This window comes from Callithrix jacchus, chromosome 7, assembly GCF_049354715.1.
Source record: "Callithrix jacchus isolate 240 chromosome 7, calJac240_pri, whole genome shotgun sequence".
NCBI lineage: Eukaryota > Metazoa > Chordata > Mammalia > Primates > Cebidae > Callithrix > Callithrix jacchus.
Window position 1 is genome coordinate 149,830,660 of NC_133508.1, and position 17,516 is coordinate 149,848,175.

At 48.5% G+C, this 17,516-nt stretch overlaps 1 protein-coding gene across 6 annotated transcripts in view; it reads right to left on the reverse strand.

Annotated features, from left to right (window-relative positions):
* KCND3 (potassium voltage-gated channel subfamily D member 3) overlaps nucleotides 1-17,516 on the reverse strand; it is a 224,581-nt gene that overhangs the window by 100,232 nt on the left and 106,833 nt on the right. The gene's annotated exons all lie outside the window — the stretch shown is intronic.

Genomic DNA, 17,516 nt, shown 5'->3' on the forward strand with positions numbered 1-17,516 from the left:
AGCTTACAGATCCAGCACATGCTGGTGCCAGTTACTTGCCTATTGCCACAGCTCCAATTACATTCTCTGTTCTGAGCTGGAACTCTGGATTCCCTCGATAACTGGCTTTCTATCAGGCTTTGCTAATAGCAGGCATTAGAGGGCGATCGCAATGCAGAAGGCAGGGAGGCCGGGACTTCTCATTCTGATCCTGGACACCAGAGTCACTCTGTCACAGAAGCAGATTGAGCCCGAACTAAGAGGACAGATGATCACTTTGACACTGAAGGAAATTACTGGGAATAACAAAGGCTTATGGCTTTAATTAGAGGGTCAGCTGATGCCAGTGTCATTTTGAGGATAAGAGCATCAGGGATCCAAGGAGGGCACTGCTTGTCACAGTGACTCTGGAGAGCTATCAGCTGGGGTGCCTTGCTAAGAGAGCTTTGGTCTGGGCAGAGGGAGCATCGAGTCTAAGATCTGTAGTAGCAGCCACATAAGCCAATAAGTATGATGCTACCTGGTCTCTCGCTGACGACTATACATGGTATTGCACTCACTGAAAGAAAAATAGACACAAAGAGAAGAAAGAGGTACCTCCATACCATCACCTATCCATCCATCCATCCAATCTAACAAACATCTAACAAAGCACATGTGGGATGGAAGACAGAGATAGACATAGATCCTGTCCTGAAGGAATATCACATCCCCCAGTAGGGATATAACAGGGACATAACAGTGGGGATATAAAAGGAATATAACATCCCCACAGTGGGGGGATGTCACAAAGACATACTCACCTGCATGTGCAGAGGGAGATCTGAAGAGGAAAGAGAGCCTCTAGCTGGATCAATTCTGTGACTTCATGGAGAAAGCAACAATTGAAATGGGAGTGAATGGGGGTATATGTGGGGCACATTGAGATATCAGAGGGTTGTAGTGAAGGGTTTGTGAAGAGGAGGAACGGGAGGTAAGATCAGAAAGATAGCTGAGACTACACTGTGAATGGCCTCGAGTTGCAGCTTGGTTCTGTAAGCAGAGAGTAACTGAATGTTTTCAAGCAGGATATGAAATAATGATTGTTTTTCGAGAGTATTCTAGAAGCACAGTGAGAAACGAACTGTGGTAGGAACATCAGGTTAAGAAGCTGTTATGATGATCAAGGCAATGAAGGAATGACGAAGGAGTGAATCATGGATGAGGCAGAGAAAACACAGACAAGGAAAGGGAGTTCCGAGCCAGATGGTAACACAATCGGTAGGTCACAGCGAGAGGTAGGGAGGAGTCAGCTTGGGAGACAGGAAGGACAGTGGTGTCACTAAGAGAAATAGGGAGCACAAAAGAAAGAACCGAGTTAAAGGGGTAAAGCTGTAAACTCAATGAAGACTACACAGATTGTTTAACTACGTGGGCACTACCCAGACTGTCACGACAGCTACACAGATTGTCACTACACCGACACTGTATGGATCAGTTTAACGGATTGGAGGAATAAAGGTGGAGACACAAAGATAGAAAGGAAAGACAGGCTGGAGTTCAGGAGAGAGGTTAGGGATGGGAAGTTAATTTGGGTGCCACCTGCCTTCATCAAGGTTAGCAGATGAAGCTTTAAATTGGATGTGGTTTCCAAAGGAGAGAGTGTCGAGAAGGAGCAAAAAAGAGTCAAGGATGATCCTTGGATAAAACCTAAACTTATAAGGTGGAGGAAAGGAGGAACAAAAGGAGAAATGACCAGCATGGCAGGAAGACACCAGGAGAGAGCAGGCGGAGAGAAGTTCGAGAAGGGCAAAGTATTAGGGAGCGGGGAGAACTGCGCATCAAATGCTGATGGGGCCGAGATCAGGAGCAAGGAAAGGCCACTGGATGTGGGGCCTGAGAAATGCTCAGTACTGTCAAGAGCAAGTCCACAAAGTAGTGAGGGCTAGAGGTAGATTAAACAGCTCCAGAAACCATAATAACAAAGATAATAAAAATAAACCCTATATCGGATGCTGGCTGAGTGCAAGGCACATGGTGAATGCTTCACATGTACCAATTCATTTGATCTTCACCCCCCTCTGAGGTGGACACTATTATTATCCCCATTTTAAGGTACGAGGACAGAGGATGGGCCACCAAAGACAAGACAAGACCATAGATTTCGAAAGTGTGCTCGGCAAAGCCACAGTCCCGCGAGAAGCAGGAGCACCACGGAAAGGGGCTCTGAGGTTAAGTAGATTTGGCATTCCCTTCTAGGAGTGCACATTATTTGGTATTTGTAAAGGCAGAGAAGCCCTACACTGAAGAACCTTGTTTAATTTGGTTAAATCTAACATTTTCTAAATTTATTTGACCTGTGAACGTTTTTATCGTTAACATTCTGTGGAGCAATGTTCTACAAGGCACGCTTTGGGAAATGCTGGTGTAGAAGACTCTCATAAAGTCATGGACCGAAGCTTTAGGGTCAGATACATGAGGAGGCTGTAGGGATCCTGCTGCTTCTTTTTTGGGGGTTGCGGGAGTGTTTTATTATGGTAGGAGAGCAAACTTTTAGGATGAGCTAAAGAAAGTGACAGAGAAAAGGGGAAATAAAGAAACTTAGTGCCAGACAATAAATGAACAACATATTTATAGAGGTTTGAGCTGGGAGTCCTGGAAAAGAGACCACAAGAGAGAAAATTACAATCAATTCCACGTCAGGCCCTTTAGGTTGGCCTGTCCACTCCCATGTACCCAGTGAGAACTCATCAGTTTTACAAAGGCAGATGTCTCCGTGGCTTTAGGGAGCATTCTTCAGTCATTTAACAAGTGCAGGCTGGACACTCACTCTGTGCCAGCTGCAATGTTAGGCATTGCCTTCACTCTGATGCTGTCTCTTCTCAACTTCAACCCTTGGTTTTGCAACCTGGACTTTATTTTTGCCTTTGATCCTTTGACTTGAAGCTATGCCTGGGCTCCCGGGGTCTAACGATCAGTTTCCCCAGTGGCCTCTGGCTAAAGCCTCTTTTGTTCCCAGTGTCCCAAGAAGCTTCAGGTGAAAATGTTGTTCTAGTCTTGGCCTGGCCCACACACCCAACACCACTGTCCCCTTGTGCGGTATCCCTGCCTGGGTGCATTGTGGAGGGTGATGATACAAAGGATGAAGCATTCAGACAAGAAGAGACCTTGCCCTCAAGGAGACTCAAATCTAGCCAGGATGGAGGTGGCAGCTGCTCTCCTTAAGACTGCTTGCCTAGCAGCATATTAACAAGGCATGTAATAGTGTGCCACGTGGTATGGAGGCATCTGTGGCATGACAGGTGGTGGGAATTACTGGGTGAAATCTTCTGGAGGGGAGAGTCTTACACTAGTAGCCCCACTTGGGGTGAGAAAGACTGTGGGCAGAAGTCTGGCTTAGGAACTCCACTTTGTGAATAAGAGTGTGCTGTTTTGGGCCAGAAATGCTGCTCAGTCCACTGGGAAGACAGGCTAAGTGTCTGCTAATGTGCAACTGCAGACCTAGCCCAGGGCCTCGATCAGGCACTGGGCATTTGGCTAGAGAGGGTGTCTCTCAACCAGATGCTTATTATAGACTTGTTCTGAGCACTTAACATGTCTTCTCCCTCCCAGCTGCTAAATGCCCATTTCCAAGTTATTGACATTCACTGGGAAGTATGGTTAATATGCAAATATAGATTAGCCCCTTGCCACTGATGCAGGCTGCCTGCTTGGCAGCCTGTGGTACTCAAGATTCATAAAATATCTGGCACAAGCAGGGGAGAACAGAGAACGACTGGATGGGGTTGGGGATGGAGGTAGGTTTCATTCTGGGGCTACGAATGAACCTGATTGCAGCCAACGCTCGGTTATACCCAGGTGGATTACACACCAGGCAAGTCATCTGTAGAAATGTCAACTCCTGTGAGGTTTTACCTATTGCTCCACATACTGAAAAAGCTTCCGAGCAGCCTGACCCAGCTATTAATTGCTGTGCACTCACAGGCGGGTGTCTCATTTCCACACTGGTTGAAGCAAAACATAATGGGAAGGCAAACATGCTGTCAGATATGTACAATATCTCTGTCTCCCACTACACGTCGGAAGTCAAACGACAGTGAGCTTTGTGATTTTCCACCGTTTTAAACAAATGACTCCATTGCTTCCCCTCTTGGATGGACCGCTGAGGAGCTGCAACCCAGGGGGCTGTTTTAACAAACATCTGAGAACATACACATTCAAATGTGTTGTTCTTTCAGAATAGACACCTTGGGACTGGGTTGCTGCCTTGCTTGAGAACTTCCAGAGGTTCTCTTCTTTGCTTTTTGGAATTGTCTTTGGAGCCTTTCGGCTGTTCTTTAAAGCCTCCGTGGTCTACCGAGAGGACAGCTCTCCATCTCAGGAGGGCAGGGTTGGTTTTTGGTGACAGGAGAAAGAACTCTGGGCCCAAGTGTAGTGAGTCGAGTGCAATCTTATACTTCTTACTCATAAAGATTTGTTTTCCTGCTTTTCTTTCTTTCCAAGGAAATGGTCTAAGATGAACTTTGCCTTTGTGTGATCATTGCCTGAGCAGGAAGGTGAACTCGTCAATGCTCCCCTGAACAAAATAAGCAAGAGAAGACCAACCCCCTCACCCGCCAACAATGACACACATGCCTTTTCTTCTGCTGAGTACACAGCATCAGCTTGGCACCCACTGACAGCCACGTGTGTACGAACGATGTCTAACTAGACCCCAGAGCCTCTCCTTTGTGGATCTGCTGAAACACTGCTTCAAACATCTCGCCCCAGGCTAGCTTCCCCTGCAACCCAAGCAACTCCTCACCTACCTCCAGGGCCACTGATCAGCCTGCACCAGGGAAGGCAAATTCACATGAATTCAATGCCCTAGGTAGTCAGGAGGAAGAAACCATGGCAACAGTCTCTAGCTAATGAATCAATGTCCCGAGGAGACACTTCAGTTCCAGAGGGGCCATGTTGGCTCCAGGGACCTGGGGCTGGACACGTTTTCAAAGGAGGACGCTTGAAGCTGTTCTAGGAGATGGCAGTGGCTAGAATGCATGAATCCTCCAAGAGAACCTCTCAGGGGAGATCAAGCCTCCTAGTTGGGTCTAGGACTTTATTTTTGATGTATCGGTTAAATAATAAATCAAATGTTTCTGCTTGTAGTCAGAGGGTTGTGTCAGGTGAGGGGGAGCAGGCAGTGTTGGGATGACTATATACTTGGTAAGTCTGAGACTTACCAACTAGGAGACAGCCTGGATCTATTTTCAGGTTTTGTTGAAAGTGGTGCATTGTCCCCAAGACCCTCCTTAATTTCCCTAAATCAATATTTTTCCCTTAAAATAACTAGGTTGTAGGTATGCTTTGGGGACTGGCCATCTCTATGCAAACCAAAGAGTGGGGTTTCCAAGAATGAAAGTTCAGAAAGTCGGGTCCCCACGGACAGGGGCCCTGAGGATCACAGGGAGTTCTCCGGGAAAGGTACAGCCTCTCTGTGTTTCCTCCCGGGATCCAGCACTTCTGAGGACACCAGTCCCTGGAGATTTTCCGTGACACAGGGGAGAAGGAATTCTTGTGTTGCCTCTCTTAGCTTCTCCTCCCCAGGGACACTCTACAACCAGCTCCAATAATTTTGTCTTCATTTCCCTGGATGTGGGGCCTCCAGATTCAGATAAACTAGAATTCCATTCTTTCCTCTAAGGAAAACCATTAGACCTGCACTTAGCAACCACCAGGAGGGTATTTTTAGCTCTCTGGCAGAAGTGTAATGTACAAAATGTAATAATCTCAGCTTTGAAGTTCCTCACAGCTCCATTCAACATGAAATTGTGGCTGATGGATGGGCATGGAGGCAGCAGAGAAACACGGCCAATGAGCGTGTCTGCTGTTTGCCTTCTCTGGTCAGAGTGTCGGTGCCAAAGAGGCAGCACAGATCAGAAACACACAAGCTTAGGAAATCCACTACTCAGCTGGCAGGGAAACTAGCCCCCAAATGTCTACTTCCTCCTTAGGTCACGTTTGTATACTAGCTCATGAGCTAAATCCACTCCTCCGAAACTCGAGTGAACCCGCTGCCTATTCCCCTTCTCCCAACTTAGGCCGTGCGTTCGGGCAAGTCTTTTCACCTGTGTGCCTCAGTTTCCACACCGGTAAAATGATCCTTTTCTGTTTAGAACTCCACATTCTATAATTCCAAACACTGTCTGGAATTAATACAAGACACACCCTGTGATGGGAGGCCCAGTGTGACTCAGTGGTGCACATGTGCCGAGTGCCTATGAAGAACTCAGCGTTGGGGTCCAAAGTGGCTCCCGCCGGAGGTCATGGCGCTCGCGAAGGCGAGGTCATCAGTTCAAGGCTAACCTGAGCAACCTCATAAGCTCAAACTGATTGGCAAAAAAAAAAAAGAACTCAGCGCTGCGAGGTGGCTGTTCTGGCCCCGCCCAGTGAGTGGCTAACCCACCTCCGAGGCCCTCTTCAGACCAGTTTGAATTCCTACCGTGCATCCCCACCTCATCTGACACTGCTGCTTCCAGGCTGCCTACCCCGACCTCAGCCAGTGGGCGCCCAGGAATTGTGACTGGATTTTAACTTCGGCCCAAGCAAGATAAAACCAGGCAAGTTCAGTCTGCTCCCAAACACTCCTGGGACTTATTCTGAGGCCAAAGAAGGTGAGTTTTGAATTAGTTACTATTTTCAGACAACATGGGGTAGGGAAAGAGACAGATTTTCTTCTTTGTCTTCTGCCCAGGCTCTCCCCAAGGCAGAGAAGGCAAGAAGAGGGGAGGAGGAGGAGCAAAGGGAAATGTATGTGCTTAAGAGACTAGCAGGGGCTGGAGCTTTGGCTTTTGCCTGAAGTGGCAGATCATCGCAAGCCCCTTAAAGATGATGGGACCAGTTCCCTGGTGTTTCCTCCTGCATCAAGCCTGGCTCCCAGGACCTTCAGCATCTTTATGTCTCATGGTAAGATGGTTCCACATCTGGATGGACTGACTGGGATCCTGCCCCAGAGCCCCATCATTGACTCACTCAGCCATGCAAACACATTTCGAAAAGTGCCTAGTTTGTGCCGGGCTCTGTGCTAAATGCTCTGGGGAACGCAAAGAAGTATCAGAATCCTGTCCTCAAGAAACTGATGCCTCAGAGATATCATCTATTCTAGAGAAAGAGGCTTCCTGGTCAATTTTAGCCAAAAAACCCTCATTTATTTCAGTGAATACATACTGAATCCTCCCATGAAGTGCCAGGCACTGCGCCAGGGGTTTACGAGTTGTCCTTGTATGAAGTGCCAGTGATCTACAGTGGACTTGGGATGAGGTTTCCCTAGGTCTTAAATCTGGCTCTATCCAAAAATGCTTGAAGCTCCATCACACTGGTTTCCTCAGCACTTTTCAGTTCATGTGTACCTATGAGCACACACTAGAAGGGGGCCTTGGAGATGGCGAGGCAAGGGCTGGACACCTTGAGTTGCCTGTAGGAGGGGATTAGAGGGACCACTCACTTCCTACATGGCCATCACCAGTGAGGAAGGCCAAGGAGAGACTATGAGGTCAGGGAAGAGCTGAGTGTGGAGGGAGAGGGGAAATTATGGGGATGGAACTGACAGGGTTCTCTCTCATGCCATAAGGGTTGACAGCCATTGCTCCTGTTTTCCATGCTGGGAGAGAGGCATCATAAGGGAGGATCTCACATATTATTCCCACACCTACCCAGCCCCTGGTGGTTGGTTGACAGCCTCCTGATATGTAGCAGGGGCAGAAGGGATAGAGTCCTTGACCTTCCTTTTGAAGTAAGTTCATCCCAGTGCACACATCACTAACCAGCTAATGGGAGCCAGCCTTGGACCGTAAATGTGTGGTGGATATTCCACTAGCAGAAAACCAAATCATCACATCTCAAGAAGCAAAAGGAGAAGGCTGATGGGTAAGAATACTGGCCAACGTTTACTGGGACTCTACTATGTGCAATTCATATATATTAACTCGTCTAATCATCACAAGAACCACCCTGTGGGATTGGTGTGTTATTCTCATTTTTCCAAATGAGGAAGTTGTGGTATGGAAAGGTTAAGCAAGTTGCCCAAGGTCACACAGCTAATAGGTGGGGGATGACGTGTGCCTGGGACAAAAGCCCCCATCGGAGCAGAGCCCTAGTGCTGTCTTGCCTCTGCGTTAGTGGAATAGGAAGTCTGTACTTATTTCCTCTGGCTTGATGCCACTGACAACTTTCAGACTAACAGGCAGAGAAGCATGTACGTGAAACCTCTTCCTGTCTCTTTGCCGAATCCTATTTCCCAGAGTGTGAAACGCACTTCCCTCCTGCCAGCCACAATATGGCCTGATTATGCCTAATAAGACACGGGTTTCTAGTCAGCACGAGCTCAGCTGCTGCGTACAGGAGAGACACGGGGACTCTGCTTTTAGCCCAGGCTCCTCCTGTCCAGGGCATCTGCTGTGGGGCCTGAGGCCACAGATGACACAGAGCCCATGTGTGGCCCCTTCTCCCAACCCTGGCTCCTCTGCTCCATTCCCCCTGGTGGGGTGGGGTCTGGGGAGGAAAAGAAAGGGTAAAAAGTGAAGAGAGGTGCTCCCATTGTCAAGTATTGGAGCTGCCAAAGCCAACAGATATGGGAGGCCAAGGGAAAGGGCGACCCCACTAGTGGAGCTAAGGGGATGGTCTAAGCTCTCTCCCTATACTCCTGCCTCCCGGAACAGCAGTTGAGGAATGAGGAGTAGAGAATGCAGAGCTAGCTGCACCAGGCAAGGGCACTGTGATGATTAATTTTATGTGTTGCCTTGGCCAGGTCAAGGCCACAGGGTGTCCAGGTATTTGGTCAAGCATGACTCTGGGTGTGTCGGTGAGGGTGTCTCCTGATGAAGTTAACATTTGAATCAGCAGACTGAGTAAAGCCGATGGCCCTCCCGAATGTGGGAATGCCTCATGCACTCTGTTAAATGCCTGATTGGGACAAGAAAGGTGGACCCTCCTGCAAAGAAGAGAAAATTCTTCCTTCCTGACTGCTTTGAGCTGGGATATTAGTCTTTCCTGGCCTTCAGACTCTAACGGAGTCTTAGGTCATCAGCTCTTAGGTCTTGAGCCTGATGGCTTTTGTACTGGAACTACACACCCACTCTCCTAGGTCTCTGCAGCTCTTGAGACTCCTCAGCCTCCATCATCACGCGAGCCAACTCTCATATTAAATCTCTATCGCTCTACATCCTGTTGGTTCTGTTTCCCTGGAGAACCCTGACTAATACAAGCACCATAAATATTCATTGGTAGGGACCTGGCTTGGAGGTTGGTAGGTTGGGTTTTTGCATGTAACGGGTGGTTCTGAGTCAAAGCGTTTACATTCTTGCCTCTCAGCTTCCAGGGAGGATTCAAATGGCCCCTGAAATGCAGCCTTGAGCAGGGAACTCAGCATGCAGGCACTTCTCTGGCCAAATATTCCTAGACATGGCCTGTCTTTTAAAGCTTGAAATTAAAGTCCATGCTCAGAGCTCTTCATTCTTTCCCAGCTCTGTCCATGCTGTGGGGCTGAAAAGAACCGTACTGCGTGAAAGGTTGAGCATGCTTTATCTCCGCCTTGCAGAGAGCAGCTTCCTTGAGTGTCTAGATGCAACAGAGTCTGGGGAAAAACAGTGGCTGCCTCTGCCAGTTTTCTGCCTTCAAGAAGGAGGAGTTCCCTCATGACATGTAGTCTCTGCGGTTCTTCAAGGTTTCCAAAGAGGATACCACTATGAGCTTCTCACTTATCTAATCCGATGTTGGCTCACCCAGAAAATTTCAAATCCTTGAATTCCAAGGAGAGTCGATGTTTCTGCAATGCAGACTTGAGTAGGTGCATCCAGGACAGGCGGGTGAGGCAGGGTGGTGGTGGGTGGGAGCACTCAGTGGTGGTGTCTGGGTTCAATCCCAGCTCCGACACTTGCCATCCGTGAGAGCTTGGGAGAGTTACTTAATTTCCTCATTTGAAAGAATGGGATGATTTTAGTGGTCCCCTCCTAGGGTTGCTCTGAGGATCGAATGAAATTATGTATGTATATATAGTGATTGGCTGACCTACAGTAGCACTATATTCTTAGTACATGTACTAGATGTCTTTAAGTCAGTGGAATAGTTTACCCTTCTTTGTGTCTCCCACTGAGGCTAGAACTTGCCTGGCATGCTAAGAATTATATCTCTAATAATAATACAGGGAGAAGCTAAACGTTCTGATTTCAGATCTGACTCATTGCCAGGAACAGCAGTGGATACTTGAGACATGGTCTTGGTCCTGAAGGACTTAGAAATTATGTTATGAAGCCCTATCTACTGTCACCATTGTTGGTTATAAACTGACAACTGCCACTGGAGGAGGTACAACTGACAACATGGTGGGGGCCATGGAGAGTTCAGCCAGCCAGGGTGAAATCGACCCACAGCACCTGTGGGATGTGAAGTGCTGTGGGATGTAGGCTGACTCACCTGATGCCTCAGGTGGACGGAAGGTGCCCATCTACTCCAGGACAGGGATTGAGAGAGAGGCACTCTGAATGGCAACGAAAAAAGTTTGAGGTTTCCTACTGGGACTTTTTTGCTAGTACCATATAAATACGGTTTAGGAGCACAGTGTCTTAATAAAGGAGAAGGAGGAAAAAATAATCCGGAGAGAAATCAACTTATGGCTCATTTAAACCTTATTGAAATTTCTACCGTGGAAACATTTAAATATCATAGTTACTGCAGTGTGCCTTCGCTCCTGCTATTCCCTGGTGGATGTTTCGTTGCACATTTGGTTGGGGAGCAGAATAATAAAGCTGCTTGGAAATTGCTTTCCCACTGCTAGGTAATTACAACAGGTTTTTATTCCAAATGTAAAGAATGAACCGTTTATTTTTATTTTTTTAATAAAGGAAGCTCTCGGTCTGTCCCAGCCCCCTCCGCTGGCAAGCCTCGGTCTGCCCTGGCCCTTAGCTCCCACGTCCTCTGTCACACTTCCCAACACGACCTCCTCGTTTCCTGCCTTTCCTCTGAGATGCAGCTGGAAGCAGCTCTCCCATCTCAGCTGCTGGCTCTGTCTCCCAGCCTGGAAGCCTTGCGTGTCACTGTTTAGAGAAAGGGACGGCCCCCACCCCAGGTCTCTGTCAAGGACATTAAATATTTAGCTTGACTCCATCCAGGCCATCAGACACACTCCTGTCTCTCTTTCCTGCCCAGAGAAACACATTTCCCCACCTCCATCTGTTTTTAATCCCAAGCAAGCAATTCGGGATTAACTCGGCATTTGTCAGCTCTGTCTGAGCACAGGCGTGAGCTCCTCGGCTTTCTCCCACCAGACAGAGCAGAGAAAAAGTGCCCTTGTGCTTTCAGATGCACACTTGAGCCTGGCAGCCAAGTGAGCACCTGCCCAAGGCCAGGCGGGCACAGGTCCCAGCAGCTGCCTGCACAGGGCTTTGCTGTCTCTGGTCTCCCCTGCCGCCAGACATATTTGTTTCTTTCCTAACCCCTGTTGCTTCTGGATGCTGCGGGCAGAAAAGTGAATCCTCTTTGAGCTACATCACCTCCAGTGTCTCTAGGAGGGAGAAGTCACTCAGCAGCCTCTCCACCTCTGGTGACTTAAAGGGAGTCTGGGGCAGCCGCTGGGGCAGGGCAAAGAGCCGGGCCGTGGAAGTCAGTTCATACTGCAGCCATGTGGCTGAGCACTCTCTTTCCCTCTCTCGGCCTCGGTTCCCCTCTCTGTAAAATAAAGCAGCCTAGATATCTTTGTATCCCTTTAAACTATAGTACCCCACAACTGGACATTTCAATGATGTGCACTGAATCCATTATCTGCTGTTTTGCCCTGTCCATTGCCACATGTGAGAACAGATCTAGAGGCCTGCAGCCAGACAAAAGCACCAGGCTTGGCTCAGAGTCACGTGGCGGGGAGGGGTCCCCGTTAATGATCAGGTGTATTCCTGGGAATGGAATGCCATGGGACCCTGGAGAACTGAAGAAATAGGAATGGAGTCCCAGCAGCTGTGGAGGGAGGCGGGCAGGTAGCCTCTCCAGGACAGGCTGGCTGCTGGCTTTTGGAGCTAGCCCCTGTATCCAGTTTCTAGCCCTGACCCACGGGAAAGCCACTAAACTCTCTGAGCTCTGGTTTTCTTTATGTGTTTAATGAGGTGACCTCCCATGCCCAACTGAGGAATATTGATGAGAAAGTGAAAACATTTTTCTTTGGGAAGGAAAAGAAGCCAGAGGTCCAGTGGGGAAACCGAGATATGGGGCACTGCTCATAGTCTAGGAGTAGCGACTACGGGTAGGCTGGAGTGCAGCCGGGCCTCTCGTGTTTGGTTTGGACATGCAACATGGCCCGGGCCACTTCTTGATGTGGGGGTTAGAGAAAGATGACCTGCTGCTGGTCTTCCCCATCCCAGGCCTGGAACCTCTGAGGAAGAGAACACTGTGGGGACTTGAAGGCCAAGAAGTGGCCTGGAGGGGAAGTTCTGTTGTCTGCTCCTGCTTCGGGTGGTATGTGAAGGTGACAGTGCGGGACCGCATCTCAGGGTGTGAGTGAAGGCTGGGGCCCGGGCCCCAATGTGCACTGAGGCTGGCTTCTGAGGTGTGGCCAGCTCAGTGCAGGGGGCGACGGCGTGGGGGATGGGAGGAGAGCAGCGGCTGTGCTGGGGGCGGACAAAGGGAGAAGACAAAGATTATTTTAAACCTGTATTAATCACTGCTCCAAACAGGGACTGGGGGTGGGAGCCGCAGCTGTCATAGAGAGGCTGGGTGAGGGTGGTAGAAGAGAGTCCAGCAGGGAGGGGCAGAACTCTTTTTTCCACCCCAGGACGTTGGCCCAGCCCAGCTGTGAGCCTGGGGCCTTGCTGAATCTCTGTGGCTTGCTCAGAGTCCAGAGCAAATACATAGTAAAAACTAAACTGTGGTTCCGTTTCCTGGGCCAACTTGTCTTCCTACTTCCAGGTGCCCTCCTTGAGAGCCCACCCACCACTGTTGCCAAGAGTTAGCCTAAAACAGTTTGAATCAAGTCATTTTTCTCAAATGATAGTAATAATAGCTTCCCATTCCCCAAACAACTGGCCACCTCCTTGGCCTGGCAGACAAGGCTCTTCACAGCTGGTCCATCTGAACCTTCCAGCCCCGACTCCCGCGGGCGTAACAGTGATTGTTCCCTAAGCACTTGCCATGTGCCAGGCACTGAGCCAATGCTTTCATCTGTGACTTCACTGAATACTCACTTCCTTCCACCTTGTAGGTTCCTTTCTACCAATGATGAAACGGAGGCTTCGAGGCGTTAGATAACTGAGATCTGTCTGATACACAAGCTTACACCCTTAACTTCCTGGAGAGGAGCACAAACATGCATCACTCCCTGCTTTGCTCAGCTCTTATCTCACCGTCTCCTCTGTCCCTTTTGCCCTTATGAACATCCTCCTCATTCTTCAGGGCTCATCTCAAATGCCACCTATTTAAAGAAGTCTCCCTGGCTGGAATTCAACCATGGACTCAATAAGCATTTAATATTCACTGCCATTTAGATAGGTCTTATTATCTCCATTTGATAGATAAGAAAACAGAGGCTTAGAAACGAAGCTAAGTATCTGTGTTTACACAGCTACTGAGTGACAGAGGAGGGATGCAAGGCCAGGTCTCCTGACAGCCCCAAATCCAGCATTCTTCAAAATACTTTGAACCACATCAGTGACTCTCCCTTTATGCAGCCACAGTCCTTTGTCTGAGCCTTTATTCAGTGCTTATCAGATTCTGCATGTCTGATATTGGTGTTAGGATATGAGAATCCCCAATAATAGCTGGAATATCAACTTACTACATGTGCAAGACATTGCAGATGCTGATTTTCCCCCCAACTCTGAGGCGGGTATTGCTTTCTCCATTCTTAAAGATGAGAAACTAATTTTCTGAGGCAGTAAGTATTATCTGGTTCGTGCTGCCTCACCATCTCCATGGGATTCCAATCTGTCTCAAGGTCATGCTTCCCATTACACAGGGTGCCTCCTGTAGGCTCCTCAACAGGTGGGTCCCTGCTTTATTTTTCCCAAAATGGATAAGACCCTCATAGCATCTTGGGTAGAGCAGGAGGTCAGTGAATATGGAGATGGGCCATTTCTGGCTGGGAGTATTCGTCAGCCACTATAGTCTCCTTGGGGATACTGGGGCTCGGGGCTCTGGGAACACCAACAGATCCTTCTTTAAAGTTTCAATTCAATTCTCTTGGACTCAGTCTTCTAAACAGGTGTTGGTGGGAGTATTTTTTCCTCCATTGATCAAGGTTTTTCAGATGTTACACTAGGGGCACTGATACCTCCCTAAGTGGGAAATGACCACATTGAGAGGGGGAGGGAGAGCTGCCCTGCTGTGCTGGACATTCCCCAGGACTTCCCAACTTTCTGTAGGTTCTGTGCATTCCAGACTGGGGTGGGAGACAATGGAGGGAGAGGAGCCAGATCCGAAGTCATTGCCAGGGATGTGAGCAGTCCTAGGAAACAGGAGAGAAAGCACTAGAGAGGAGACCACCCTGAGAGATCTCCATGGAGCAGGGCACCCTTGGACAAACTTATTCCCATGAGAGGAGCAGTCCTCCAAATCTGAGGACTCTCCCCATGAGACTGGAGAGTTTTAATTCAATCAGATGATATTTTCATTCCATCAGAGATTTTTCTCTTGCCAAAAAAGAATTGTATGTAATATAACTTTTGAAAGTTTTTTTTTTTTTTTAAGACGGGATCTAACTCTGACACCCAGGCTGGAGTGCAATGGTGTGATCTCGGCTCACTGCAACCTCTGCCTCCCGGGTTCAAGCGATTCTCCTGCCTCAGCCTCCCGAGTAGCTGGGACTACAGGCACCCGTCACCACACCCGGATAATTTTTGTATTTTTAGTAAAGGTGAGGTTTCACCATCTTGCCCAGGCTGGTCTTGAACTCCTAACTTCAAGATCCACCTGTCTCGGCCTCCCAACGTGCTAGGATTACAGGCGTGAGCCACCGTGCCCAGCCTGAAAAGTTTTTGGAACCAGCATGGATTCATTAAGACTAGGTGACACCAAATTAATTTTTTAACTTAAAAAAAAATTGGTGAAGGTGGGTGGATCACGAGGTCAAGAGATCGAGACCATCCTGGTCAACATGGTGAAACCCCGTCTCTACTAAAAATACAAAAAATTAGCTGGGCATGGTGGCGTGTGCCTGTAATCCCAGCTACTCAGGAGGCTGAGGCAGGAGAATTGCCTGAACCCAGGAGGCGGAGGTAGCGGTGAGCCGAGATTGCCCCATTGCACTCCAGCCTGGGTAACAAGAGCGAAACTTCGTCTCAAAAAAAAAAAAAAAAAAAAAAAATTGGTAAGGTTCTAAAGCAGGGTTTCTCAATCTTGGCACTATTGACATTTGGCATGCTAATTCTTTGCTGGGGGTGAATGTGCGGATGGGGGCGGTCCTGTGCACCCTGGCCTCTACCCACTAGATGCCAGTAGCATCTCCCCACCCAGTCATATGACAACCAAAAGTGACTCCAGACATAGCCGAATGTCCCCTATGGTAAAAATCTTCCATAGTTGAGAACCACTGTTCTAGTCTGATAAATCAGGAAGCTTCTCTACACCTAGTTGTGTCGTGAGATATTTGATAGATTTGGATTTGACATTCTCCTTGTGACTAAGGAGGAGGAAGGTGGGCTGAGAATGAGCCTAGTTAGCTGTCCCAGTAACCAGCAGGACACTGCACCACGTACGTGTTGATTTATGATGGGCATCAGCCTGGGCACGTCCACAGTCATAAACCTCCAGCGAACACAACTCTTCTCAACAACTCGAACGAAGACGATGATGGCATGCTTCTCATATGTACAAATGTTACGAGACTGGTAGACGTGAACCTTTGTCAGACGGAACGCTGAAGATTCTCAGGGATTTCAGACATTGTTCGTGAAGAAAACACACTTCCGATCAGTGTGCACCACACGTTCCCGTTTGTGTAAAAAGTGAGTCAGATGTTAAGAACGAATATTGATACTTGCTTACGGCTGCATAAGGAAGCCCCAGAAGGATACATGAGAAACTAAGAACAACATGGTCATTACTTATGTGGAGGGAAGGTCGACTGGGCAGATGAGGAACAAGCATGGTATGGGAACTTTTCCCTTACCTGTTACATCTTTTCATTTCTGAACATGATAGTGCATTATCTACTCAAGTAATGTGGTTAAAAATGGATCTCAACCTATAGTGTGGCTGAAATCAAATGCAATGCAACTGAACAGATGCAAACCAATCCTGTGTTAATTTCAAAGATGAACTTGGCAATGATGATGAGTTTGAGATGTTAATGTGAAAATCACGGAGGAGGTTCTGGTCACAGGCCGCAAAGTCAAACCACAAGCAGACCCACCAGCACACACACGGAAGGCCTGGGCTGTTGACGGGGCCAATGCCCCATTGCACTCTGGGCAGGTTAGACCAAATTCGGTCTTACCTTCACTTCCGTCCTCTGTATTTTTGGAAAGACATTGACAAGTGTGTACAAAGGACACTGACCTAGATGCCAAAGGTCTGGAAACCATGAAGAACGCAGGAAAGAGGTGATGAAACTCGGAACATTTAAATTGGAGAAGAGAAGATTTAGAAGGGATGTGGAGCCTGTCTTCAAACATTTGAAGGCTTGTCCTGTGCAAGAAGGATTAGGGAGTTCTTATGGAGCCCCAGATTACAGAACCAGGCCCTCTGCAATTTATCGAGAGGCCGATTTCAGTTTAGAACCCTGCGAAGGCTGCCTTGTGAGATAATAACAAAGCAGCAACACTCAGTGAGCACTTACAGAGCATCAGGCCCCGTGCTAAGCACTTTCCCTGACTTTTCACCACATCCCGGCCAAGGGACTTACTTCACTGTCATTTTAACCAAAAGAAAAAGGAGGCTTAGAGAGGTTAAGCAAACAGGCCTGCGGTGACACAACCAGTAGAGGGTGGATTTGTGTGACCCCAACACACACGTTCCTGACCACTAAGCCTCCTTCCTGAAGCAGTGAGCTCTGTACCAGTGTGAATGGAGAGGCAAAGACTGCCTGGCCACGAGGCTCTTAGGAAATACTCGGAGCAGGTGGGAGAAGCCTGTTTCATGCTAAACACACCGTAGTCCTCTCAGAAAACAAGCCCTGTGTGTGTGGCTCTGCCAGGGAAAGGAGCGAGGCATACACGGAGAGAGAGGCAAGCAGGTGTGGGGCAAAAGTGCAGTTTTTGGAGTGAGGCATACACGGAGAGAGAGGCAAGCAGGTGTGGGGCAAAAGTGCAGTTTTTGGAGCGAGGCATACACGGAGAGAGAGGCAAGCAGGTGTGGGGCAAAAGTGCAGTTTTTGGAGCGAGGCATACACGGAGAGAGAGGCAAGCAGGTGTGGGGCAAAAGTGCAGTTTTTGGAGCGAGGCATACACGGAGAGAGAGGCAAGCAGGTGTGGGGCAAAAGTGCAGTTTTTGGAGTGAGGCATACACGGAGAGAGAGGCAAGCAGGTGTGGGGCAAAAGTGCAGTTTTTGGAGCGAGGCATACACGGAGAGAGAGGCAAGCAGGTGTGGGGCAAAAGTGCAGTTT